Source organism: Pelodiscus sinensis, chromosome 1 (genome assembly GCF_052426305.1).
Source record: "Pelodiscus sinensis isolate ZL-2025 chromosome 1, ASM5242630v1, whole genome shotgun sequence".
NCBI lineage: Eukaryota > Metazoa > Chordata > Testudines > Trionychidae > Pelodiscus > Pelodiscus sinensis.
In genome coordinates, this window is record NC_143052.1 from 57,131,702 (window position 1) to 57,154,868 (window position 23,167).

The 23,167-nt window shown below is 46.1% G+C and overlaps 2 pseudogenes across 1 annotated transcript; both read left to right on the top strand.

Moving 5' to 3' along the window:
* The first annotated feature begins 1,793 nt into the window (after window positions 1-1,793).
* Window positions 1,794-7,177, top strand: LOC149525570 (uncharacterized; annotated as a pseudogene).
* Window positions 7,178-7,397: 220 nt separating this feature from the next.
* On the top strand, window positions 7,398-14,675 carry LOC102456053 (prolactin-like; annotated as a pseudogene). Its single transcript, XR_016349958.1, has 4 exons — window positions 7,398-8,080; window positions 8,667-8,774; window positions 12,562-12,741; window positions 14,103-14,675. The product of XR_016349958.1 is annotated as a prolactin-like (transcript).
* Window positions 14,676-23,167: the final 8,492 nt, after the last annotated feature.

Here is a 23,167-nt window from a genome sequence, read left to right on the forward strand (position 1 = left end):
GTAAGGACTTTTAGAGGAGGTGAAACGTGCCTGTGGACATGGTAGTTAGTTGGTGTATACACTGAGGAAATCCAGTGTTGGAAACATGGAAAGCACAGTCTGGCATGTGGGACAACCTATGTGGCGGCTGCCATATGCCCCATGAGTTTGAGGCAGGTAAGAATAGGAATGGTTGGGCTGGTGGTTATAATAGTGACCAGGCTTTTAATATATTGTCAAAATGTTGATTGGGGAGACAGGCACGTACTGTTTTGGAATTTATGCAAGCCCCTGTGAACTTTAGGGATTGTGTGGGGTGTAGAGTGGACTTTTGGTTGTTGATAATGACACCTAGAGACTGAAGGAAGGCCTTTGTGAATGAAATCATGTCCCTTGTGGTCTATTGGAAGAGACCTTGGACAAAACGATTGTCCAAATAAGGAAAGATTGTGATGCCTTTTCTTCGGAGATGCACTACTGCAACTGCCAGGGTCTTGGAGAAGACTCGGGGGCAGAGAAGAGTCCGAATGCAAGGACTCAGTATTGAAAATAGTGAAATGCTATAGTGAAGCATAGAAAACATCTGTGCGTGGGATGTATCATGATATGGAAGTATGCACCTTGTAGGTCCAGGGCTGCAAACCAGTCCTCCCTGTTCACTGTGGGAATAATATGGTGAGCGTAATCATTTTGAAACGCTGCTTGCAGAGGTATTTGTTTAGTTGACGAAAGTCTAAGATAGGTCTCCAACCCCGTTCTCTTTTCAGTGAGAGAGTAGTTTGAGTAAAAACCTCTCCCTTCATATTGTTTGGGGACCCGTTCTACAGCTCCTATGTTGAGAAGGTGTTGAACTATTTGGCGGAGCAAGATTTCATGAGAAAGGTCCCTGAAGAGGGAGGGAGAGGGTGGAGAGGTTGGTGGGATTGTATGAAAGGGATAGAATACCCTTGGCTGATGATTTCTAAAACCCACTGATCTGTGGTGATTGCTGCCCACTGATTGTAAAAAGGACACAAGTGGTGGTGAAAGATGTTGGACTTGCCTGGCAGTGGTGTGGAGGGGAGGTTGGGCAGACCCTCGATCAGATTCTCAAACCTGCTGTCTAGAGGTCTGAATCATGGAAGAGCGTGTGTTTGGGGCTCTTCTTTGTTGGTTTTATGGTCAGAAGCAGTTTTGGTCAAATGATCAATACTGCTGCTGCCTGCCAAAGATTGCATTGTTATGTTTTTGGTAGGGAGTGTAGCACTTCCTTCGGCGGGGGGAGAGGAGGGGAGTATACATTCCCAATATGCATAAGGTGGTGCGTGAGTCTTTGCTAGAATGCAAGGCTTTGTCAGTCCTTGCAATAAACAATTTGGCCTTATCGAATCATAGGTCTTCTACCTTGGCCTGGAGGTCCTTAGGAACTCCTGCTGCTTGTAGCCAGGATGAATGTCTCATTACTATGGATATTGCCACTGTGTCTACAGCACTGAGGGCCATCTGTAGCTTTAACAGTTTATGGTGTTTTTCCTGCACCTCTGATAATACAACCTCCTGACTGACGGCCACCCTTTTGAATCACTCTTGAAATTGTTTTAGGTCATCACTAGGTGATGGACTACATGGGATAACTGCTTCATCAGGTACAGAAGATGAGTTATCATTTGGTGGCATGTCTGATTGTTGGATGGGTGGATCATCCTCGATCTGCCCTTCCTCGAGATCCGTGCCCACCAATGCAGAGTGTAATGGACCAGCGTGTATAGATGGCAATGATCTCTGTTTTGGTGTAGGAAGGGCAGTGGAGCTGTGTCGTGGTGCCCAATAGCGATATGGGGACCATTGGCTATTATGCTGGGAATAGTCCTGCCAGTCGTGGTGCCACAGTGGATATTGATAATGCTGTTGCCCATATGCCCTGTATGATGCATGCGCTGTGTCTGGGGATGAGTGTTGTGAGGAGAACACACTCCTTGTATCCCCCTGAGTTGTGATAGAGTAGGTGAGCTTGTGAGGAGAGAGAGAGCCTCTCATTGATAATGGGGAGTGAGAATGGTGCCGTGCTGAGGACTTGGCCGGAGATCTGGTTCTCATTCTCCTGTCATTTATGTTTTGTGCAGTGCGGAATGGTGGTGGCGTGATGATTTATGACTCAGTGTCAAGTTTGCTGGTGCCAGCAATGGCGGCATCGGTGCAGTTGAGACCCCGGGAAATCTGGGGTTAATTTGAAGCGTGGAAAGGCAGTTGGAGTTAGCCCTGTTATTTCTGAGCGCCGGCAGTGAAAGCTGCGCCAGGGACTCACACCGCGCTGGAGATATCGCTGGTGCCGGTGGCATCACAGGTGCCAGTAGTGCCTCTGTTGATTCGGGGCCCTTAGTACCCTTTTTGATGGTTGGGGAGCTGGTTTCACAGCTTGTTTAGAGTGAGCTTTTGAGCCTGTTAGTGAAAAGGCTCAAGATTTTCCAATGCCGGAGGTGCCAGGCTCATCTCCCTTACTCATTCGTGAGGGGAGGGAGCGGTCTGGTGAGGGCTTTGTTTTTGAATGCGCTTTCTGTGGTGAAGGGCTTTCAGAGGTTCCCCTGAGGGGATGTCGCACCAAGCCCATATTGCCCCCTTTATACGTATAGGGGGTTAGTGCTTTATCAATGAACAACATGCATATTCTGAGCTCTCTATCCCTGCAAGCTCTTGCTTTCAGGCTGCAATAATGGATGCATTTCTGTGAAACATGCATCTCTCCCAAACAGCATATGAATTTGCCGTAGCCATCAGAGGCTAGCATAGAGTCCCGGCATTTTTTCAATCTTCTGCACATTAGGAGAGCCCGGCATCTCTCCCTGTGGCAGACTATGCCACTTATAGTTGTAAACTGTTAGTTATGAGTAAAACTGCCTGTTCTGTCAAGGGGGGGTTGCAGTCTATAGATTGCTGTGGCTTGTTGCTGTGCAGCAGTAAACTGTTATTCTGACTAAACTATAAACAAGCTAAAGGAAAAAAATGGGTTGGGATTTCTTTCTTTCTTTTCTTTTTTTTATTTTAACTGTTTCACAGGAAAGAACTAACAGGTAAGTCTATACTATCTATCTAAAAACATCTTTTTTTTCAATAGTGCGCTGAGGAGAGAGTTGAAAATCCAAGGGCAGGGAAGAAGGAGCTGAGGGGAGTCAGGCTGTGCATGCTAACTTCAAAGACAGAAACACCGCACGCTGATCACACATGCGCAGCCTGACTGGACACTGCTCTAAAAGTCTCTGATTTGTGGTGCTGGGACAAACCTGACACCAACAGTGGAGCCCCTATGGGGACATCACTCGAAGAAGAACTAAAGTTCAACATTTCACTTTAATTGTGCAAAAATGTGGATTTTTATATCTTTATGAGAATATTTTGGGAGTTTTATCACAAAAATGAAGATCCCTTTTATTAGTGAAAGATATGGCAGAGCTAAGAAAGTGAGGGCAACATTGTATTGACTTTAATGAACTACTTTAAAAATTAACTTACGGATTCCCAAGGAGGCACAAGCAAAATGCAGGACAAGGAGGCACAAGTATTCAAGTTCTTGCAACAAAGTATCACGTGTATCTATGCCACAGCCAACCCTTCCAAGGTTAAGTCAGAGAGCCACAGCTAAACTGACGGACTCAGAAGATATGTGAATTTGTATTAAAAATGTGGACTTCTTAGGGTGGGAAGAGGCAGCATGGATTAGCGTGGGGGGGGGGATTTCATATATTTACATTAACAAAATCAATTTATCTTTTGCTTAAATTAATTAAGTTAATCTAAAATAGGGTCTTGCACTTATTTAGCTAAATCAGTTTTAAAGAAATGTTGTTAAATCAGTACAACTGTTATAATATACTATTTATACTATAGACCAATATTCCATGCTCACATATAGTTCTCTCTTCACAGAGAAAAGTCATCTTCTTATGAGAAGAATGTGTGAATGATAGCTAAATAGATAATGCATGAAAGGCATTTCACTATTTTTCTTTTTTTCAAATCTCTACAGCTCACTATCTTTTCAACCTTTCTTGAGAGAAGAAAGGAATCTCATTTTCTCATCCCCCACTTAAAGATTTGTCCAGTTAACAAAGAGAGTAGCGTTTAGCTAAAGCTGGAAGGAAAAGGTTTTTTAGGAAAAGCCAAGGCTCTTACCAGCATGGGAAAGCAATTGTTGTTTTTTTCTTTCTATTTGCCTCCAGAAAGAAGCTGAACTTGATTTCAGCAATATTCTGATAACTGGTTTTCATTAGCCCTCAGCCAACACAACAGTGGCTAATTTACTTAAGTGACAGGTTCAGTAATCATAGGTCAGCAGAAACAGAGGTAACTTGGGTGTCCTGCTGTACAAAAAGTCTCCTGTAGAAGCTTCTCTGATTCTGTCATGTAGCGCTTCACAGGGAATAAAATACCAGTGAACATGTTAAGAATTATATAGGGTCCGATTCTCTACTGTTATTCCAGATTTTTTTTTCTGGTAAACTGTAATAAAACTAGTGCTACATCATGGAGCCTGGGCTCTGGAATCCAAAGGTACAAGAAGATGAGAAGCTATAATCTACAATTATTTGTAATGTTTCTCATTTAGCTAATGTTTTTATTGTGCTTACCCTGGATTGTTATTTTCAAAACTATCCATGGTTCTTGCCTGGTGATGTATTCAACCTGAAAAAAAACATAGAATTATGAATATTCATGAGCAAGAGACAATGCAAGCATTGTTGATGTTGGTGATAAATAGACTGGAGGACATTTTACCTTCTGGATGAGAGCGGTATCAGTTCTCAGAGGGGTAGCCCTGTTAGTCTGTATCTGCAAAAAATGAGAAGTCCTGTGGCAACTTAAAGACAACATATTTATTTGGGCATAAGCTTTCATGGATAAAAAAACTCTGCATCTGACAAAGTCGTTTTTATCCACAAAAGCTTATGCCCAAACAAATCTGTTAGTCTTTAAGGTGCCACAGGATTCCTCATTGTTTTATTAATATCAGAGGTTACCAGAAAAATGTAAATGTAAAAGTCCACAAAAGGACATAGGTGCCTAACTTTCAACTTTGAACATCTAAATCCAAGATTTGGGCATCACTGAGATCCTCAAAACCCCTACTCAGATGCTGCTCAATTCTGTAGGAACAGTATTCCCTGTAAGCTGTGCACTTATGTGGCTGCTTAGGAGAGATTCCTATGCTGCCCAGCTGATTAACAGAGCTCCCACAGCTATTTGTGGTGCACATTCGCACATGCCTCAATGCACAGAAAAAAAACCCACTGCACATGGAAGGAAAAGATGAGTGAGAACATTGCTTGGCACCTTTTTGCTGTAAAAGTTCCCTAGAAATGCAACTAACACTTCACTCTAGGGCTATGTCTACACTGGCGGGTTTTTGCGCAGGAATATCTTGTGCAAGACCTCTTGCACAAGAAAACGTCTATACTGGCCAGAACCGCACTATAAGAACGCTGAGCTCTTGCGCAAGAAAGCGTCCACACTGGCGGGAAGCCCTTGTGCAAGAATGTGTCTCCGGAAGCATATCGGCCATGTCAAGAGGTCACCAGCAGGGTCTGTGGACATGCACCAGACCCCCACTGGGAAACGTACGTAAAGGGACTCCTGGACGGCCGTTTCCCTGTGGCTGCATGCTCACACACCCTTTTGAGGGAACGAGAGCCAGAACAGCACCTGTCACCTCTGTTCCTGGCAAATGCCCCTGGGCACCCTCGCTGCCACCATCACAGCCATGGAGCAGGAGGAGGACCCCAGCCAGCAACATCTACTCCTCACGGCCATTACAGAGGCTGTGGAGCTCCTCCACCAGGTAGCCACATTGCTCCAGCAGGAGCTGGAGACTGGGCAGCAGGTACAGGACCTCGCCATGGCTGCAGCTGGGTTCGGGTCCCCGCACCTCACCACTGACGGGTGCCTCTGGAGCTAAGACACCAGTGGGGACTGGTGGGGGCACCTGGTGCTGGGACAATGGGGAGACTAGCAATGGATGCAGAACTTTTGGATGCGCAGGGGGACATTCCATGAGCTCTGCACCTGGCTCACCCCTGCGCTCCAGAAGCAGGACACCCGCCTGCGCCCCGCCATCCCTGTGGAGAAGAGGGTTGTGATTGGACTCTGGAAACTGGCCACCCCAGACAGCTACCGCTCTGTAGCAAACCAGTTCAGGGTGGGCAGGTCCACCGTCGGTGCGGTCGTCCGGTAGGTAAGGCCCTCCGTGGACCATGGGCTCATCCTGGGAGAGGAAAAGGGCCAGACCGGAGGAAGCCCCGCACACAGAGTGTCACGCTGTCCCTCCTGCACACAGCACTGCTGATGGGGGAGGGAGAGATCCCGGGGGGCAGAGGACCCTGGCCTGCGTGGGGGGAGGGGCCATTAAAGGGAGGGTGAGCACACTCCATGGGCCCATGTAAGCACTGTGTCTCATTCCATGCATCCCTCTGCAGGTCGTCAACGCCATCAATGACGTGCTGCTCCAGAAGGTGATACGCCCCCGGGACGTGGACACCACCATTACTGGCTTCGCCAGCCTTGGGTTCCCGAACTGTGGGGGAGCTGTAGACAGGACCCACATCCCCATCTGGGCACCAGAGCACCAAGCGGCCCGGTTCATAAACCGGAAGGGCTACTGCTCCATGGTGCTTCAGGCGCTAGTGGACCACCAGGGCCGGTTTCAGGACATTTATGTGGGGTGGTCCAGGTGGGCCCACGACATTCACATCTTCAGGCACTCAGGCCTGTGCCTCAGGCTGGAGGTGGGCACCTACTTCCCCCAGCGGGAATTCACCATTGGGGATATCAGGATGCCAGTGTGCATCTTGGGGGATGCGGCCTACCCCCGATGGCCTGGCTGATGCGGCCATACACCGGCCACCTGGACTACAGCCAGGCCACCTTCAACAGCCACCTGGACCGGGCCCGCAATCCCATCGAGTGCGCCTTTGGCCATCTGAAGGCACAGATTAGGTGCCTCCTGACCCGCCTGGACATGGGGGAGCACCACATCTCAGAGGTCATCTCGGCAAGTTGCGTGCTCCACAATATTATTGAGGCGAGGGGGGAGGCCTTCTTCCCAGGGTGGATGGTAGATGAGGGCCAGGCCTACCAGCAGTCCCACATGGCCGCCACCCAGCAGACCAACCACCACGGGGTTCGGGTCTGGGAAGCCATCCGGGTGAGGCTGGACCAGGCTCCACAATAGGCCACTCCTACACCTCTGACCGCAGTTTGGGTGCTTGCCTGCCCCCCATCACACTTTTAAGAAACTTCCATCACTCCTGCACCAAGCTGTTGACTGGCCAGGCTCTCCCCAGCCACCCATACCCCCTGGCTGTGATGCTCTGGTGATGCAGCCCAAGGTGAGTTCTCCGGCTTGTGCTAGATCAGGCCTAATTCCACTGGAGTCAATGGAGGGACTGGTTTCCAAGTGGGGAGGCAGAGGGAAAATCTGGCCCCTGCCCATTGACAAGGGGCCTGTGCGCGCCGATTCCTACCGCGCAACAAGCCAGTTCTCTTACCCGCTGACCCTCGCGCTTCCACAGGCGCCTAGTTCCCGTCGGGGGACTGACGCTGGCGCCTCGGGGCAGCGCGTGGAAGGGCTGCTGCGTGCCCGGGCGCCAGGCCCCTCCGCGCCATGTGCTAATCCCCGCTGCCGGCAGGGCAAGTCCGCAGGAACCCAGCAATGACGAACAGCGGCCGCCCCGCCCGCACCCGCGCGGCCTTGGCTCACCCTGGGTGCCCATCTCCACGCGCGGCGCCCATATATAGGGGAGCCAGGCACCCACCGCAACCCGGCCCGTCGCTGCCGCCTGCACCATGGGCGCCGCGCGCCAAGGTAAGTAGCCGCCCCTACGCCCGCCTGGCCTGCAGAGCAGCGCGCCGGGCTGGCTCCATCCGTGCGCTCTCCCCGCTCTTTGCAGGGTCCGCCTGGCTGTGCGCCCTGCTCTGCCTGCTGGGGAAGCCGCCCGGAGCCGCTGTCGTGGCGATTTGTGGCCGGCAGGGAGACTCCAGCTGCCGCTTCTTGTCCGTGTCCGAGCTTTTCGACCGGGTGATCCAGCACTCGGACAGGATCCACAGCCTGTCCACGGCGCTCTACTCGGACCTGGTGAGCGCCCTGTCCCGCCGCCCCGGCCTCCCGAAGGTCGGCGCTGCTGCCCCCGGCACGCCGCGATCTCTGGCCTCGGGGCGGGTTTACCAACCCCTTCGGCGTCCTCTCTCCTCCCGTCGCTTTCCAACCTGGGCTGGGTGGCGGTCGGTCCGTTGCCTGCTGCTGTCTCCGTTCTGGGCCGCTGATCGCTACGGGAGCTGCAGGAGTTTCTTCGCACTGGCACATGCAGACCTTGGCTCGGCGTCCTTTGCACACCCAGGGCCCCCACGTGGGGGGAGGGCACATTGCGGCCCAGGCTGCAAAGTAGTGTGTGTGTGGCGGGGCGGGGGGAGGGGGTGCAAGTTTGTACGGGGCCCGAAAACTAAGCTTGGGCTCTGAACCACGTGAGCCATGGTAGCCGCGCGGGCTAGCTGCAGTGCAGAGCAAGTTATCCCGCGCTGTGTGTCCGTGGGGAGGAGGGGACGGGTGGTAAAAGGGAATATGCAAGGTGTCAAAATAGCGATTGCAAGCCTCCACGTTACAAACTACAGTTCTAAAATATCGGCTGTGTTGGATTCTCCCTCTCCCCCCGCCTCCTTTTTAGGAAAAAAGCTTTCTACCTAATGGCAATGAGTTGGGGAAATCGACAGGCAAATGCCACACCGCCAGGATGCTCACGCCTAATGGCAAGGAGTATGCCCAAAAAATACCGGTAAGATCTCATTAGCTTGCATTGGGCTAATAGGCGTGGCACTGATGTCAGATAAGGCCGCTATTTGTACGGGGATGGGGAAACTAAAGCCTGGCTTGTCAAACTCTGCTGTGCCTTCTTCAAGCTACTGGAGGGGAGGGGGAGGACAGTTGTCACTGAAGAGACAGGCACTATCCTGCAAAGTTGGGTATCCTCCACTCTCATGGGCTTCAAAGGAAGTTGAAAACCCTCAGCACCTGCTGGTAGGGAGTTCTACCTGGCTAATAAGCAAACTTTCAGCATAGTCCCAGCCAAGGGGATTTTGTATCTTTGGAATATTATAGATGATGATTCCTCTCTAAAGTTCTTGCATCCTACATATTTTCAGAGTGTAAACTGATGATTTTGAGTTCTCAGAATGAATCACAATTTCCTTCTACATTGTAAGAAATAATATTTGTGGGGTTCAATATGATAAATTCACCTTTTTATAAAAAAAGGCACTGAACTATTTTAAGATCAAACATCGCAAAGGACAGAAAGCGATACATTTTCCCTTTAATTTACTCCGGCACAATGAAAGAAATCTAGGAAGTAGGTGTGAACTATCCAAATTTCATTAATCAGTACTACTGTAAAACTTAGAAAGCAATTAGGAGAAAACCAAAACAGTTTATCACAGTTGTAAAGCTATAATTATGTGCTCAAGAGGGAAGAGAAGCAAACAGTTTTAAATAGAGAAAAATTATAGTGAGGAACAGAAATCAAGCAAGGAAACTGTAGGTAATCAATGCTAAAAAATAATATTTTTAAAATAGTGATAAAAAGCAGACTTTGAAAAACCAAGGGCACAGACAGATGTAAAAATATTATAAAAGGGGGGTGGATAAAAAGAAAAATGGGGAGGAGAAAAAGCAATCAACAAAAGTAATTTAGCAATATTTCCTCTTTGGTTTTGATAGTTATGCTTTTTCTATGACTTTCCTCTCTGCAAGTAAATACAGTTTGGCTTAGAATACATAAAGCTGAAAAGAAAGGATAACTTTTGTAAAAGCAACTAAGGGACTTGAGAACTTAAGTGCCATTTTCAAAAGCAGTTTAGGTATTTAGGAGCTTAAATCTCATGGAAAGTCAGAGGCTTAGGCTCCTAAGTCCCAGATCGAGAGCTGTTTAGATGCCTAAGCACAGAACCAGTGTCATTCTCATGCTCTCTGGACCACTGACTATTTAATTATTTATCTACAGTGGTAATGTAACTGAGTCAAAGAAAGAGAGAAAGACTTGTAGTCTAGAGATGAGGGCACTCACAGAAGATGGAAGACCCCAAATTTAGTTTCCCCCATTCCAATCACTCTTTCATTAGTTAGCCACAGTGGAAGAACTTGAGACTGAGCCCATCAAACTATTCCATACTTCAATGGCTATGGTGCTGAGAAGTGGAAGCCTCCCACTTACAGCTCTTCTCTCACTTGGGTAGAGGGGGGGAACTGAAGTGTTATCTCCCTCATCCCAAAGGAATGTTCCAACCATTCAGCTAAAACAGTAAGAACAGTAGGAACCAGCAACTGCTCGTTCCAGCTGTTTTGTGTGGAACAATACAGGTGCCTAACTCATTCCCACAAACTACTTAGAGGCTGTGTCTACATTGGCACCCCTTTCGGAAAAGGGATGCTAATGTAGCACGTTGGAATAGGCAAATCCGCGGGGGATTTAAATATCCCCCGCGGCATTTGCATTAACATGGCTGCCGCTTTTTTTCGGCTTGGGGAAAAGCCGGAGAAAAGCGCCAGTCTAGACGTTATTCTCCGGAAAATAAAGCCTTTTCCGGAGGATTTCTTATTCCTACTTGAACATGTAGGAATAAGAAATCCTCCGGAAAAGGCTTTATTTTCCGGAGAATAACATCTAGACTGGCGCTTTTCTCCGGCTTTTCCCCAAGCCGGAAAAAAGCGGCAGCCATGTTAATGCAAATGCCGCGGGGGATATTTAAATCCCCCGCGGATTTGCCTATTCCAACGTGCTACATTAGCATCCCTTTTCCGAAAGGGGTGCCAATGTAGACACAGCCAAAGTGTGTCTACACAACACCAAATTCCAAAATAATGTGCTATTTCGAGATATCCCTTAACCCTCGTGGAATGAATTTACCAGCATGCAAAAATAGCACACCCATTATTTTGAAAAATAGTTTGAAATAACAGGTGGCTTGTGACAATGCAGGGTAGCTATTTCGGGATATCTTTGGTATCCTAAAATAGCCGAGCAGTTAAACGTACCCATAGACATCTAGGCTCCTTGATTCCAGGAGAGGGGTTTTCCTTTGTAATTGCTAAGCACAGATAGGCACCTTCCTTCTGAAGAGGGGCTAGATTCATTCCACACCGCTCCCATTAGACTCTCTATTGGCTAACTATTGTGGTCTATGTTATATCTCAAGAGAGAAACAACTGTAGCTATACCTCTCTAGTGCTCATTGTAGCTTGAACTATGGTGTTGACTTGAAGTGGTTTCCATTACTTACGTGGTTTACAATTTGATTAAATAGCTCTCAGCACTCCCACTATAGAAGTTGTTTCAGTACCCTTCCATTGTTGACCCTGCCTATGCCAATGGAGTGGTTCTCCCTTTGATGAAGGCAATCTGCCTCCCCAAGAGGCAGTAGCTAAGCTGATGGAAGAATTCTTCCATTGGCCTGGTGCTGTCTACACATCTTCCAGGGTTTGATTTAGTGGGTCTAGAATAGACCAGCTAGATCTAACTCAAAGGCTATGGCTACACTGTAGCCTTCTTCCAGAAGAGTTTATGCAAATGAAGCATGGTGTGGAATATTGCTGTGCTTCATTTGCATAATTAATGAGCAGCCACTTTTGCGCAAAAAGGAGCTGAGTAGATGGTCCCTTTTTGCGCAAAAACCTCCTCTTGCACAAGAGCTGTCCTTCCTCATTTTTTCAGGAAGAACGGCTCTTGTGCAAGAGAGGGTTTTTGCGCAAACAGGAGCCATCTACACAGCTCCTTTTTGTGCAAAAGCGACTGCTAATTAATTATGCAAATGAAGCACGGCGATATTCCACGCTGCACTTCATTTGCATAAGCTTTTCCAGAAGAAAGCTACAGTGTAGCCGTAGCCAAAGAATGCCCCAGTTGGCACTCCTGCTCCTCAGGAGAAGTAAGGAAAGTTGATGGGACTAACTTAGGCATTTTACTTTGACATTCCCATGCAATGGAGGCCTGAGTGATGTAGCTGATGTAAGTTCCCAGGGTAGAGCAGCCCTATTTATTGTGTAGGGAGTTAGGCATATAACTCAGGCTTTGTGGATCTTAGTGTTGCTCCTGTGATTTTTCTAGGCACCTAAAAGATAAGAGCAGCAATGCTTGGCATTGCAATGCCTAAGTCCTTTTGTGGATCTGGGCCTTACGCACTTCTGAACATTTTACCTCAACACTTTTTCCATTTAACAACTCAGCAGTTCAACATTTAATTTCAATTTAGCGCTCTTTAAGAACGTTCCACTATGCTGCGTCATTTTAAGACATTACAGAATGAGATTCTAAGCAATTTGGAAGACAGTTGCATGTGTAAAGTCATTCTGTTTTTTTATCATACAAAAGTACAACTAAAGAAGCCCATGAAACTGTTATTTTCTAAACACAGGAAACTTAGTTAATAATGGTATACATGGAGATTTTAAGTATACCCAAATTTGTAAGTGTCATTACTGGATAAGTATACTGTACCCAGTGAGAACATTACTGTTCAGGTGCTTTGATGCATGCTAATAGGAAAAGTCTTCTGTATTATGTCTTTAAGAGAGAAGAACTAACTCACTTGATACTGAGACTTTTGCAAGCCTGGAAGGAACCCCTTTCCCATTTTGACCAGTATATTGGTCATCATCAAGAATTATCTAGTGACAGCCTGAGCAAAGCAAAGCAAATCAGCAATATGGTACATGAACTGAAGACTGGAATGGAGAAAGTAACAGAGAAGGCAAGATTTTCAACCAATTTTTTTCTAGTATCTGTTATACTGAGATACCAAACGAACCTGGAGCCAAATTCTGCTGTTACAAAAAAACTACACAGGTGCCCAAGCTAGGGGAAGAGTTCCAGTTCATGGACATTTAGCAGAGCGAGGCTTCTCCCTGCAAACTTGACAGAGGGGTCTATCTCTTAAAAAAGGGGCAGGGCTTAGAATGTCAGCATCTCCCATTGGCTAACTTGGGCGTCTCCCTGCCTAGCATGCTGGCTTTTTTGGATCTCATTCTTAGATGGATTTCTCTCCCCATTCATTGAATAGGGTGCCTAACTTAGCTTTGTGGATCACAGAGTTGTTCTTGTGATTTGGTAGGCCCTAAAAGTTAGGCATTACAACACTGAGGCTACGTCTAGACTGGCATGATTTTCCGCAAATGCTTTTAACGGAAAAGTTTTCCGTTAAAAGCATTTGTGGAAAAGAGTGTCTAGATTGGCACGGACGCTTTTCCACAAAAAGTGCTTTTGTGGAAAAGCGTCTGTGCCAATCTAGACGTGCTTTTGCACAAAAAAAGCCCCGATCGCCATTTTTGCGATCGGGACTTTTTTGCACAAAACAAATCTGAGCTGTCTACACTGGCCCTTTTGTGCAAAAGCTTTGCGCAAAAGGACTTTTGCCCGAACAGGAGCAGCATCGTATTTCCACAAGAAGCACTGATTTCTTACATGAGATCGTCAGTGTTCTTGCAGAAATTCAAGCGGCCAATGTAGACAGCTGGCAAGTTTTTCCACAAAAGCAGGTGCTTTTGCGGAAAAACTTGCCAGTCTAGACACAGCCCATGTGTCACAACACCTAAGCCTCTTTCTGGCTTCCACCCTTCTATGCTTATATATCCATTTTAAAGCTCTGCTAGAAGCCTAGGCATTTTACTAGATTAAGCTTGTTAACTAAGGCTACAAGTCTGAAGAAAACGGATTGACTGTCCTGTCTTGAGATGGGGCAGCCATATTGAAGAAGGGATTTTACTTACTCCATGTTCAAGGGGTGTTATGTTCTTGATAGTATTGCCAAAGTTCTGCTTCCACAGGTGGAATTTCTTAAAATTCTATGAGACTACTTCAGGCTAGTAAGAATCTTGTGTAGGCCCTGGTAGCAGTAACTGTGATACTAGACTTTCTCTAGAGCACTTTGCACATATATTTTCAGTACTTGCATTAAAAACCCTAGAGGTGAGCAGTCTACATTAGCTAATGATTTCATTAGTGAGTGTTTTATATAAACCCTGATCTTGTTAGCTTCAACACTAGCATTTGGATTCTATGAACCTTTATATCAATTGACAGGTTACATTCATACATATTCTGTTTTCAATACAGATGCAGTCAATGGGAATCATTAGCAATTCATTGAATGGAATGGGATCATCAGAAGCAGCTGGTTTATCCATTAGTAATGAAGCAAATGTGATGAGTGACTATGAGTTTATTCATTGCTTCAGGAGAGACTCTAATAAAGTACAAAGCTACTTAAAAATTCTTAAATGTAGGATTTTGCCAGGAAATAGTTGTTGAGTTTTAATTGCTGACGGAGGATTTTCAGAATTAATGTTACATATTGCCTGCAAAGATGGAACAAAATAATTTATAAAGGTTTTATGACATTTATAGCAATAGTTAATCAACAAAGAAAATTAGTTTTAAATAGCTTAGCCAATTATTTAGTTTACATTGTTAACCTACCTAGTTGAAATATTAAATAAAGGATCATCCGTATCTGTGTATTTCACACACCAGGTAGAGTGGGTTTCAGTGGCAGTGCATAAATCAGTTTCTGTATTTACTATATGTCAAACTGCAGTTTAAATAGTTTACACGGTTACAGGTGTCCATGTTGTCACTGAAGCTAAACATCAATAAATTATGTATGTCTTGTACCAAGACTCAGCTAGATTTTAAATAAAGTATATTTTTACAATAAAAGTAGATTCACCATGTGGAAAAAGTACTTATGCTTAAGAGTAAGCAATGTATGGTGTCAATGGCCCTAGTAGCCTATGAACGCGTGTCGGTTGGTGAACCTTCCCATGATGGATGGGGGCACGCCACCCCAAGTTATTCTAGCCCTGTTTTTGGTGGTCACGAGGCCCAGTCCTTGGTGATGAGGCTTACTGCCATTGTCCGGGGAGGTAGCAGTCTATAGGGCTTTAATGACTTTCCTGGGTTGCCTGCTTTCCTGCCCACGGGCCTCCCCGTGGCAGCTGTCACATACGGGGCCGACTCCTGCTTCGTTCCCCAGCCTACCACGGCGGAGCAGCCAGAGGCTTGTGTCAAATAGTCTGTCGTTGCTAGTCCCAGCCTTTAGCCTAGCTCTGCATGCGTCTCTGTTGGCGGAGGTGGGATAGAAGAGCCCGGGGGGGGGGACCCTAGTCTTTCAGGGTGTTCGATGGAACCAGTTCTGGTGCTATCCCCGGCAACTGCCAGCTCCCCTCTGCCCTGGGCCGTTTCCTACCCCACTATAGGCTCTGCCATCTGCTCTACCCTCGACCGTGGCTTCTATGCCGCACCTCCTCCTCCCATCCATTGTCGCTGAGACAAGATAGGATCCTTGTCTGTGAGGCTCCCATGTCATGACTGGCTTCAGTGGCCCCCAGGTCCCTGGCTCTGAGCACTTGCCTTCTGCTACAGGGGGGATTGGTGGCGGTCCTGCAGCTTGCCTGCCTGCCCCGAGCTGGTGTTCTCCGTTGGCCCTGAGAAGCTTAGTGCTCCCTCAGGGCTGCCGCTGTGTGGGATGTCTCTCCCCTGTCGCCCTCACCTCTGCTTCTCCCCACATGCCCTTCTGGCCTTGTTCTGTCTCTAGGCCTCCCGGTAGGTCTGGCTCCCTTCCACCCAGCCCCACTCCCCCAGATGCTGGGCACTCCTCTGTCTCTCCCTTTCTCCTCCTCTCACCTTCCCCCGTCCCCTCCTGGGATGCTACTCGCTTGCTCCGCAGCCAGACGCCCGTTGCTTCCAGGTTCCCGCCAGCCTCCCCCACCAAGCGCATTGGTGCTGCTTTTAAGCATCCCGCCAGCCGCTCAAGCATGTGCCGCAGGGTTTCGGCCCACCATGGTGCTCACCCCCGAGTGCTGTGGCTGGCTATGAAGGGGGCGGGGCGAGGGCACCCCGTCACATATGGTATTACTGACTGTTTCATAAGGATACCTGACTACCCTTTTTCCCCATCATACGTCTCTCTTCCTTTCCTAAATTGCTGCAAGCTTTTACAAATATTGATGTAGTTTCAAGAGCCTCTAAGAGCAAGTGTCTGATACCCTGATGTTGAGAAGCACATTATTCCATTAATAGTCCCACTAGGAGCTTTTATGAGAAAAAAACACTATGGCACATGAGTAAGGTTCTAATTAATGGTTCAGTCTCAGTGCCAAGTTTGGATGGTGGATAGGGGTGTGTTTCCTGCACACGTAGCCAGAGTCAATACCAAGATATGGGTGCTGTAAATTCCTTGGTATAGAAAAACCATTAATTCATCTGAGTGATAAAGATGGAGCTATTTTACTGCTAACTGTAATGAATGGATGGTACATAATTACTAGTCTGGAATGAAAGATCTCTGCCTTTTCAGTCCAGATGATGCATATGAATAAGAGGCATTTATCACTGATTTGGACTCAGTATTGACATTCATAATTGCCTGAGCTTTTATTCTGCAAGTACTTATGCATGTGCTTAACTTTACTACTGTGAGGCATGCCACTGAGACTACTTGTGTACATTTTTGCACGAATTAGGACAGTTTGCAAGCACATGCACACTTACCATGGGATGCCATAGAAAGTCAAAGATACAACTTAGAATTGAACATCGAGCAGCAACTTCTCAAGTTACTTCTGAGCATCCATAAGCTCAACCAATGCAGAATTGGCCTGACTTTTTTAGAGGGTATCTGTGAGAACTCAGCACCTCTGCAACTCAGCCATAGTGGCTTCCTCATGTCTTCAGACAGCTGAGTGGAAAAGGTCACATTTGGGTTGTGCCCACGAAAGTTCATGATACCATCTACATGTTTTTTAGTCTCTAAGGTGCTGCAAGACTATTTGTTGTTTTTTTAAGTTTTTCCAGCATAATGTTATCCTGAGAGTGCTAGACTCACACAGGGAAAAAGGAAACTAAGTCAAATATTTAGGAGCCACTCCCATTCACAAACTCCCTATTCAGCTGCCACCCAACATCTAGTGATTTCTTTTACCTGAGTAACAGACCTAGAAAGCAATTCACAAACACCTTTTTCTACCTGAAGTTGACATCAAGCAAATATGTAAGTTGGTCATCAAAACTATGGTCATAGCCATAGCTATGAACCAATACAGCAAATTTTCTCTGTACTATGGGCAAAAATCACTCTAAGCTGCAGTCTAGTATTGCCATTCTTGTCAATATTGTTATTTACATGATTCATTCTGATCTCTCCTATGCTAGTTTTATACTCCTGTGTTTCCATTGGCCGTGGTGGAGTTACTCTTTCATGGAGGTAAATGAGATCAGAATCAAGCCCACAAGCACGCATATGAATTTGCTGCATATAACAATGCCAGGCAGGGATGGTTCTAGTCTCTGTGATGCCAAAAAGGAGAGAGAACTATAGGAATACACATTAAGGCAAAAAGATTTTCTCTGATGTAATCCGCCTACTTACCAACATCCTCTCTGCAAAGTTCGTGGCAGTCAGAAGCTTGTACTTTGATACAGGTATCACAAATCAAGAATCCAAACACAAAAAATACTCTAAAGGTTAAATCATCAAAAATAGAACCAGCAAGGGCACACTGTGAAAGAACAGCGTCCTTATGACGCATATAATATGAATGTGTCAGCCATAAAAAGTATTTCTACTTCTTTGATCTCATTGAATCTTATGAGAAAGGAGGCAATACATTGTCTCGCCTATCAGAAAGCTTCAAGAATGGGATTCTTTTAAGTGGTGCAGCCTAAAGCCAACAGGCAGGTAAAAGGCTTAAGGACAAAGGAATTTCTCGAGCCAATATGGGCTAATAAAAATAGCCAATATGTATGTGGGGCATAGTGGGGAACAAATCTGATGCTTTCTTTTCATATTCTTTGATGTGATATTCAAGGTGCCTGTATTAAAATAAACATTTTGAATGCTGTCCCCATTCCTCAGTTTACAACTGCCAGGTGGATTTCATTTTCTGTTTCTTAATCTTTTTGTTTGAGCTCTAGGCAATCGTTGGCTCCGTCTACACATGCTTCCATTGCTGCAGGGCCAGAAATGCCTAAGAGCCAGGCCAAAATACTTTCCCCTCCTTCACTTTCCATTTAAACACTGGTCGATTTTCAAAGTGAAACTAGCTAATGCAGTGGATGTCATTCATTCTGATCTCTCCTATGCTGGTTCTATACTCCTGTGTTTCCATTGGCTGTGGCAGAGTTACTCTTTCATGGAGGTAAATGAGATCAGAAACAAGCCCACAATGTTTTATGGGACACAGAGGAGGGTAGCAGGTATCAGTGACTGATGTACTCAGGGTGCACTAGCACTTGCTGCCACTAAGGGACTCCCGCAAGGGTTGAAGGCATTCCAGCCACTGGAGGCTGCAGCACGCCCTCCCTGCTGTGGGAGCCTCTGGGCTCTGCAGCACAAATACTGCAGGCAGTAGAAGGAGGAAGCACAGAACGGAGTTCAGGCTTCTGTGGGGCTGATTTCTTTCACTTCCACAGAGGCCAAATACAAGGCTCTTTGCATACACATGTCTCCAGCATAGAGCCCCTCCTGTCCCTGTAGTGAATGGCCTGCAAAGGAGCAGAGGTAGGGTTACCACTGCTGAGGTACAAAAAACAAGACAAGGAGGACCCCGAGCCCATGAAACAGCCTATAGAGTTCCCTGCTCACATGCCCAGCAGCCACAGTTTATTTCTGCTTCTGCTCCTGCATGTCCAGGGCCAGCATGAAATAGGGGAGGGCACGGTGGTGACTCTTGGAGAGTCAAGGGTTTCTGAACTGGATGATGGTAGTGGGTGCCAGCTAGAGAGAGCCAGGCTTCTGAGCTGGAGGTGGGTTTTGTGATCTTGGGGGTTGTGTCAGTGGTATTCTGAGTCTGGGTAGGAGAGGTTAGAGAGCTGAGGAAGTGGTTTAGAATTACAAAGAGGCTTGGTAGGATGTATAAGGGATTCTCAGCATGGAAGCTCAAGTATGTGCTGTATGTCTATGAGCAGGAGTGGCGAGAGGCTGGGGAGTTTCTGAACTAAGATGGGAACAAGATGAACTGGCAGGGCTGAGAGTGATTTGGGTGCATGTAGATAGAGATGCAGGAGGAAATGCGTATCACTCATTTCTGCTTTCCTTTGTTTTGCCGTAACTAGGACCCTACCAAATTCACAGCTATGAAAAATGTGTCATGGACTATGAAATCTGGCCTCGGGGTACTTTTACTCTATGCCATACAGATTTCATAAAGACCAGTGTTTCTCAAACTAGAGGTCCTGAACAAAAAAGGGTTATGCAGGATCGGGGGGTACAGGTGGGAGGGTGCAGCAAGGTTATTGTAGGAAGTGTTGCAGTACTTCTGCACTGCCTTGAGAGTTGGGTTGCTGGAGAGCAGTAGTGCTGGCCATGAGGCAAACCCTGAAAGGAATGCCCCGCCAGCAGTAGCACATACTTAAAGGTGCCAATACTATACCATGCCACCCTTACAGCTGCACTCCTGCCTTCAGAGCTGGGTTGGGATTAGGAACAACCTTCCCCCTCTTCCCCCCATTACAACACTGTGAAATTTCAGATTTAAATATCTGAAGCATGGAATTTATAATTTTTAAATCTTGGTGGAAATTGACCAAAATTTGTCTGTGAAGTTGGTAGGTTCCTTGTCATAACTGATGTTCATAAATTATTTAAAGGAAATGCACACATACTATTTGATCCATCACTAAAGTATGACATTTTAGAGAATGGCAAAGTAAATATCGTGATATTTACTACATTCATGATGAGTAATACTTCCTATATGCTGAAATGTCACAATGCAAGCTAAAGGGAATGTCCCCCTTTAAACAGCATAAAACTAAAAGGATTGGCTTTAACTTTATTTGGTGCTATGAACTCAGACCTATTTTAGTTATGGTCCAAAATTCTTATGGTGTTCCTGGGGAACTGAAGAAAGTTAGATTGACATTGTAGAAAACATTTAAAATCAAGATGTTGAAACTTTTCTCTTTACTCTTTGGAAGTCTTGTTTCACATGTAGAGCATCGTATGGCCAGATCCTCAAAAGGTATGTGCTTAACTGCCTCTTTGTGTGGTTGCTACTGCTGCTGTCTAACCGTGTAGAGCCTATTTTTCCTCTGATGGGTATGCACAAAGCCACCTAAACTTTGACACCAACCCCACAGTTAAACTACTCAGAACCATAGTACAAGGCAAAGCCCCAGCAGTTCCGAATTATCAGGATTCTCAAACAAGGGATGTCCCTGTATATCTTATCAGTGGGGCTTGACCCTTTACTTGTGGATTTGAGTACACCAAGGGGATGTCTACATTGCAAAAAACCTCTGCAGCAATAAGTCTCAATGCTTCAGGGCTAAAAATAGCAGCATAAATATTTCCACTTGGGCTGGAGCCTAAGCTCTGAAACCCAGCAAGGAAGATGGGTCTCAGAACCCAGGTTCCAGCCTAAGTGGGAAGGAATGTCTACACTTGTTTTAGCCCAAATACACACAAGCCCAAATCAGTTGATGCAGGCTTTGAGATTTACTGCCACAAATTGTTTTCATTTTTCAGTGTAGACATACTCGTCCAGGCTCAGGCCCTGCATAAGAGAGAAAGGGACAAATGTCAGAATAATTTCATAGTTTAAGTACTTGTGTGGCAATAGAGAGGCTTCATGGTGGAGTGTGCCTCCCTCAGGCCCACGAATCAGGTTCCTGAAGCTAAAAGAAATGGGAATTAGGTCCCTGAATTCCTTTGAGATTTTGGCCATACACCATACCCCTTTCCTCTGCATTTCACTGTCAGCTGGCTTATATGGCTCCCTACTCAGCTTGTTGGCTTCTGAGGATCTGGGCAACTAACTGGCTGTGAATTCCAGCAGCCAGCTGGGAGCCCAAGAGTTACAGTGTCTACAAACATTTGTATCCAATCTTAAAGTGTCACCTCATCAGAGTCTCTTCCTCCCTTTTTACCAAGCCCATGAGCAGCTTGGAGTTTTTGTCTCTCAGCACTGTACATGCTAGGAGTTTCATGCAGCTTCTGGGCTCAGTACTTCTAGTTCTTTAAAAGAAGAAATGAGTGGAAACTCTGTTCACTCCATATGGCCAATCATTCAATGCACAGCCTTGAGATTAAAAGTTTCAGAGGGGGTAGGCATGTTAGTCTGTAACTGGAAAAACTTAAACAACAAATAGTCTTGCAGCACCTTAGAAACTAACAAAAAATGTAGATGGTGTCATGAGCTTGAGAGGGCACAACCTACTTCCTCAGATGAATGGAGTTTAGTTACTCTTCCCAGGTAATCTTAGCCTTGAGATTAATTACTCTTCCCAAGAGGCAGGGTTGGGGGGAGGCAGCCAATCAGAGTCTGCAGCTATATCCCCAGTAGGAGGCACTAAAGATCTGCAAGTTATGGAGTAAACCCGGTAGGGGTGGCAGCTTGAATGTAAGTATATAGAAATAAATTCTTAGTGTCTCTGTGTTTCTGGCTAGCTGAGTTGACCTTTAGCCAACTGTACCTGTTAACTCTATATCTGTGGTGTCCACCACGCTAGCCACTAGCCACTGTCCAACACACTAACTACACGTGGCTATTTGTCTGGTTGAGTGTGGCTAGTTGGCTTGAAAAATGTGACTATTTGGCCAGTTGAGTGTGGCTAGCTTGCTATAGCTATATCCAAATCTAGTTCGATACCAGAGCTCTACATGGATCCAATACAGTCCTTACACATGTGAGTAGTTCCTGTGACCTCAATGGCACAATTTGAGAGAGAAATTCACCACTGTGGATGAGCCATCCATTCAGATAGGGCAGGGATTGGCCATGTGTGGCACGCAAGATGATTTTCAGTGGTACAATGAACGGGCTCCCCCTCCCTCCCACCAACCCACAACAAGAAGTCCATGCTGGCAATCCAGCATTGCGCCCCCGCAAGTCTGTAGCCAGCACTGGCTTCCTGTGGAGGGGGAAGTGAGGGGGAGCCCATTCACTGCATGTAAGACTGAGGTGAGGGTGGGAGGGGGAGAAGAGTCTAGGCACAATCATATGCCATCACTGCAGGGTGAATAACATGGCATTACATGTGTGTCAACTCTGCTTGCGGAAGTGGAAATGATGTATGTCAACTGAGCTACCCCTCCCGGCAGTTTGGCCCCATCTCCTTCTCCATCTGGGGCAGTGACTTCATGATGCGCTACTTCATGATGCGTTCCTGGCTCTGTCACAGTCCCCGGAAGCACACGTGTGCACTGAAAGCCAAAGTCTGGCAGCTCAGGCTGGCCGGGGAAGCCCTGACGCTCCACGCCGGATCTGGCTTACAGGAAAGCATGTGCAGGCTGCTTCTCCCCTCCCCACAGGTGAAACCAAAGCAGAGTCCAGGGCAGGAGACCAAGTGGGGCATATAGTGGAAAGAGCCTTCCCTCCCACGGGAGAGCGGTACAGCCCAGAGCAGGACAATTAAATTTTGGCAAGCCACTTCGGAAAGTTGACAATTCCTGAGATGGGGTTTATGAGGGATTCACATGGTGCCCAGGGCCCTGAGACCCTGGACTCCTCAGAATAGGAGAGATTTTCGTCTCTAATGACTTAATTACCCATTTGAGAGATGGATACGTTAGATTGTGTGGAGCCAGTTTCAATGACAGATACTTGGTGGTATTTGCCAACTAGTGCTTGTTATTTAGAGAACAAATGACTTGTTTTTCTTTGCTTTCATAAAAACCTAGTTAAAAACTACATTAGAGAGTGCAACATTAAGACTGCACGTTTTAGCACTCAAAAAAAAGTCAGGAAATGCAGAAGGCTCAGAACATAACTCTGCCTGTTTATGCAATACAAATGATTATATGATGTCTGTTTATACAATATAAAGTTAGATATATACAAGAATCTAAAATTGCAGAAAATATTTCATTGATTAGCATTATAGTATATTATTTGTTATGTAATGAATGATAACTTAGAAAAAAACCTTTTAATCAAAATTTAATTTATTTCTAAAAGACATGCTCTGGTCCATCCCCTAGTTACAGGGATCCAGGCAGGAAGTAACAGGTGAAATTCTATAGTATGTTGTACAAGAGGTCAGAATATATGATCATAAATAATGATCCGCTCTGGCCTTAAAAATCTATGAAGGGAGTCAAACAGATTTTCTTTTTTAGGTCATAAATTTCATAAAACAGAGAATTACAGGTATTATAACTGACAGAGAAATATTTCTAA